Consider the following 6,000-nt stretch of genomic DNA (forward strand, 5'->3'; position numbering starts at 1 on the left):
CGTATCAGACAGAGCCAATTTCAGTGAGCTCCAAGACCGACCCACCGCTGGCCAAAGCTGAGCCAATCAGCGATGTTGATAGTGCCTCTGTGCTAACATATTTAAGAAAGAGTAAAAAATGCTGTGCAACAACTGTGACATAGAGGAGTGAGGAAATGTGAGAGAAACAACCCTGCATGTACGCAAAGTCAGTGAAGAAGGAGGGGGAGGAGGTGTGCCAGGCGTTGAAGCAGATTCCCATGCAGACCATGGAGGAGACCATGGTGATGCAGGTTGTCCCCCCACAGCCCATGGAGGACCATGGTGGAGAAGATATCCACACTGCAGCCCGTGGAGAACCCATGCCAGGGCAGGCTCCTGGAAGGAACTGTCCTGTGGAAAGCAGGTTTTCTGGCAGGACCCATGCTGGAGCAGTCCACTCCTGAAGGACTATACCCCGTGGAAAGGACCAATGCTGGAGCAGTTCTTGAAGAACCCACGCTGGAGAAGTTCATGAAGGACTGTCTCCCATGGGAGGGACCCCACGCTGGAGCAGAGGAAGAGCGTGAGGAGGAAGGAGCAGCACAGACAAAGCGTTATGAACTGACCGCAACCCCCATTCCCCATCCCACTGTGCCACTCAGGGGGAGGAGTTAGGAGGTTAGGAGTGAAGTTGAGACTGGGAAAAAGGGAGGGGTGGGGGGAAGGTGGTTTTAGTTTTGTTGTATTTCTCACTATCCTACTCTGATTTTGATTGACAATAGATTAAATTAATTTCCCAAGTTGACTCTATTTGCCTGTGATGGTAACTGTATGTAATCTCCCTGTCCTTATCCCGACCCACGAGCTTTTTGTCGTATTTTCTCCCCCTGTCCTGTTGAGGAGGGGAGTGATAGAGTGGCTTGGTTGGCACCTGGAGGCCATCCCATCACACTGGGACCCCAGTAAGTGCAGAAAGGATAGAAATATAGTCTTTCAGTCTCCTAGCAACAGGGTGGGTAAAAATGAAAGCCGGAGACCTGTTTCCCTGCCAGTATTCTGTGTGTAAGATGTGCATTTTGCTTTTGTTGCCTCTGATCTTGTTGCTATTTCTAAACTGACTTTTTTCAAATTGAGTGATTTTCAGCACTTGAATTATTCTATGAAGAGCACTGCTCACATTCTCAGTTACTGTAATTAACATTTTAAAAAATCACAGCTGGGAACTGCAAGTCTTTCGGAGACAAAATAGAATGAACATATGTGTTGTGGTTCAGCCCCAGCCGGCAACAAGAACCACACACAAAGAACCACACGGCCGTTCGCTCTCTCCCGCCCACTAACGGCGGGATGGGGGAAGAATCAGAAGAAAAAGGCAAAGCTCGTGGGTTGAGATAAAGGCAGTTTAACAGAACAGCAAAGGAAAGGGGAAAACAACAACAATAATACTGATAAAGAAACATACAAAACACGATTAATGTACAACCGCTCACCAACAGGAACCCGGAAAAGCCCAGCCTGCTCCAGAGCAGTGATTCCTACCCCACACTGGACCAGCTCACCAGACTACATACTGAGCGTGATGTCACATGGTATCGAATACCCCTTTGGCTAGTTTGGGTCAGCTGACCTAGCTGTGTCCTGTCCCAGCTCCTTGTGAAAATTAACCCTCTCCCCACCAGAACCAGGACATTATTCCCCCCTTATTCTATACCATCTATGTCATGCCCAACTATTTGTAACTGTAGACAAAGGGGCTGCATTAGGAATATTAACTCAAGAATGGGGGGATAAACGACAGCCAGTAGCATATTTGTCAAAGCTCCTAGACCCAGTTTCTCGAGGATGGCCTGAATGTGTGCAGGCAGTAGCCACTACTGCTTTATTAGTAGAAGAAAGCAGGAAGCTTACCTTTGGGGGAATGATAGAAGTTAGCACCCCTCACCAAGTCAAAACCATTTTAGCCCAAACGGTGGGAAAATGGCTAACCGATTCAAGAATACTGAAGTATGAAGCAATGTTAATTGAAAAAGTATGATTTTATTTTAACTACCAGCTCTTGCCTTAACCCAGCGAGCTTTTTGTGGAAAGGAAAAGTAGAGGCAAAGGATGAAGAACTTACACACGAATGCTTAGATGTAATTGAGTACCAGACTAAGATGCGACCTGACTCAAGGGAAGAACCCCTATCTGGGGGGTCTTCATTTGTTTGTAGATGGTTCTTCAAGAGTGATAGAAGGAAAGAGGTGTAATGGATATGCGGTGGTGGATGGAGTGAGCCAACAAGTAAAAGCATCTGAAAAATTACCTAGTCCATGGTCCACTCAAACGTGTGAGATATATGTCTTAAACCAGGCACTAAAATTAATTGGAGAAGGGGAAGGAACAATATTTACAGACTCTCGTTATGCCTTTGGGGTAGTGCATACCTTTGGTAAGATTTGGGAAGAACAAGGACTAATAAATAGCAAAGGGAAAGAACTTGTACATGAAGAGCTTATAAAACAGGTGTTAGCTAATATACTAATACCAAGCGAAATAGCAGTTGTACATGTTAAAGGTTGCCAGAAAGGCAATTCAATTACCACAAGGGGAAAGAGATTAGTGGACAAGGTGGCAAAAGAGGCAGCCTTGGGGCAGGAGACAATTAAGATTTATAATCTTGTTCCTCAAGTACCGACAATAACGACCCCGTTGATATTCACGGAAAAAGAAAAAGAAGCAATGACAGAAGCAGGGGCAGTGGAGAAAGATGGTAAATGGATTCTGCCCGATGGAAGGGAAATGGTCAACAAACAAACTATGAGAGGAATAATGGCAGTGTTACTTCAGGGAAGCCATTGGGGAACGCAAGCAATGTGTGATATAGTTTTGTGGAAATATGGATGTTTTGGCATTTACATGGTAGCAAAGCAAATCTGTGAAAGGTATATTATTTGTAAGAAAATAAATAAGAAGACCCTTAGAAAACAACCCCCAGGAGAATGGGAATCGGGGTTAAGGCCATTTCAAAGTATACAAGTCAATTTTACTGAACTACCACCGATAGGCAGGTTTCAGTACCTCTTAGTCCTGCTAGATCACCTCACTGGATGGGTGGAAGCTTATCCTTTAGTCTCCGCAACAGCTGCAGGAGTGATAAAAGTAATGCTAGAGAAAATAATTCCTAGGTATGGAATAGTGGAAAATGTGGATTCAGATCGAGGAAGCCATTTTACCTCCAAGGTACCACAGGGAGTGATGGAAAGTTTAGGGATAACATGGGATTATCACACTCCCTGGCACCACCCATCATCTGGAAAGGTTGAAAGAACGAATCAAACCATTAAGAGGCAACTATCTAAATTAGTTCTTGAGACAAAATTACCATGGATTAAGCACTATTGAGAATCCGGACCTCCCTGTTGCGTGAAAAGGGGCAAAGCGGTTTTGGCAGAAAATAAACCCCCTTGCGTTCTAACACTCCTCACCGAGGTGGGAGGCTAGGTGCGGCTAGGTTTAAATTCTGAGTGATGCCAAATTCAGCACTATCAGTCCAATCGCGTTTAATATGTATGAAACTGTTACGATTTGGATACACTAATAGTGGACTGCACCTTCAGTCTAGTCGTGCTCCTGAACTAGCACGGCCACTCTCGAGTCTTTGGTCGCGTTCAGTGAGAAACCAAAACGACTAGCTACTTTAAAAAAGTGCAGTTTATTTAAACAACAGATATACAGGTTCTTAGGATTGCCGGTGATAAATACACTGTCTGCAAAGCACGTGCAAATGAAAGTATTGTTACAGATACAAAACGCGCGACAAAGTTATAAACGATACAGCCTGGCTCTAAATGTAGAAAAGAGAGTCTCTAGAGAAATTTCTAAGTTTCCCGAGGAAGCACTCGGTATAGTCTAAGTCTTACCCAAAGGCGTCCCTATGAGGGGGAAGAGAGGCTCAGCCCGTCGACTGATCCCAGAAGTCGGTGATGTAATTCTTTGCGATGGTGTCTTCCCTGGGTATCCCCCCTCTCTTGGGCTATTTTTATACTATTTGTTATCTTCAAGGTGGAGTTTGAGTGACTTTAGTCATACATACTTTTACCATGATCGGTGTAAATTTCTCTCGCTTCACAATTAAAGGTATAGTTTACGAGAAATTCAGGGCGCAGGCTCAAGGAGGAGTGGTCGCACCTTGGAGGTGGGTAGCCTTCGGGATGGAGGTGTGTTTTGGTATTATAATGACATTATAATGAGCAAAGTTCGCACAAAGGACAGCATTTCATCAAAATTTGACAAAATGTTGGCTCTGAGCATCGAGCGGGCAGCTAATTGGCAGCTTATCTGTTTCATGGTATCATCCCATTCCCGTATCCGCTATACATCATAAGGTAAAGCCGCGGAATAATTGCATCCCGTCCCGTACCTCATGTAGCTTATCAGGGAACCACAGGTGTTGTCCCCTTCATGCCAGCTGCGGCTGTTTTCTACCTCAGAAGCCTCTTGATTTTATACTTTTCCTTAATGTGTGAACAATGCTGTACTTTTGTATTTTTAGCCAATTTAGTATTTATTCCACACTCCCCTAGAAGGGATACTGGTCTCTCGCCTTATGAAATGCTTTTTGGACCACCTTACACTGGAGGTAGAGACGGTGTGCCCACATTTGAAACTAAGGACATGTTCCTTAAGAAATATATACTGGGGCTGTCGTCTTCTCTCTCTTTCCTCAGAACTAAAGGCCTTCTTGCTCAAACTCCGCCATTGGAATTTGTCATCCATCTGTATAAACCAAGGGACTGGGTACTAGTCAAATCCTGGAAGGAGAGTAAGCTCCAACCAGAGTGGGAAGGACCATTCCAAGTACTCCTCACTACTGAAACGGCAGTAAGGACAGCAGAAAAAGGTTGGACTCACTACACTCGGCTAAAAGGACCAGTTGAACCCCTGCCAACAGATCCGGTAGAACAGTGGACTGTACATTCTGCTGACTGCGAGTAACCCTAAAAAGACAATAAGCTGTGGGTTGGGGCGGGATGATCCAGTCGAGAGACATAAATCTGTGTACGCCATGAATTTTAAGAAGCATTTTGCGATGATACTGGTCGTAGGGGCGGTGTTGTGCTTCCCACTAGGAAGCTGGAGTGTACGCCTAGATCACATACGAAGTGCACACCCAGATTACCCGGTTAGACCTACCATAAATATCACTAAAGGAAATACCCCACAGACCGTATGCTTTGATGCCTGTCAAGTACTGAAGTGTGGGGATCCTAGAGGCCCAAAGATGGTTGAGTGGTGAAAACAAGTACCTGTGCCCAGAAATTTGGAGGGTCGCAGGGAGATATCCCGAGGCTGCACCTTGTGAACAATGGAGTGAAGTGTCATGGACCACCCAAATTGGAGGGTGGACCGTTGATGATAGGTGGATCAAGTAACCTAATATATGGAATAGGAGCCGATGTGTCTGGAAGAGATCCAAGGGGAAGATTTAGAATAGACGTACTGGAAAATAGCAGTTAAGCAGAAGGGACAACTATGACTACTAAACTCCCGGTAATACAACAGTGGGCATATTTAGCTTGGAGTAGAAGAGGTTGAGGGGAGACCTCATTGCCCTCTACAACTACCTGAAAGGAGGTTGGAGAGAGGTGGGTGTTGGCCTCTTCTCCCAGGTGAATAATGACAGGACCAGAGGGAATGGTCTGAAGTTGCGGCAGGGGAGGTTTAGATTAGATATTAGGAAGAATTACTGTACTGAAAGAGTGGTCAGGCACGGGAACAGCCTGCCCAGGGAGGGGGTTGAGTCACCATCCCTAGAGGTGTTTAAGAAATGTCTAGATGTGGCACTTCAGGGCATGCTCTAGTGGCAGAGATTGTAGGGGTTTTTTTGTGTGTGTATGGTTGGACTCGATGATCTCAAAGGTCCTTTCCAACCATGAAGATTCTATGATTCTATGACATCATGCTCAGTATATAGCTGAGGGAGCTGGCCGGAGGGGGGGGCAGCAATTGCTGGAACCGTCTGGAGGCTTTCTGGGTATGGGCGGTGAGCAGTTGTAA

The sequence above is a fragment of the Rissa tridactyla genome, chromosome W (assembly GCF_028500815.1).
Source record: "Rissa tridactyla isolate bRisTri1 chromosome W, bRisTri1.patW.cur.20221130, whole genome shotgun sequence".
Lineage (NCBI taxonomy): Eukaryota > Metazoa > Chordata > Aves > Charadriiformes > Laridae > Rissa > Rissa tridactyla.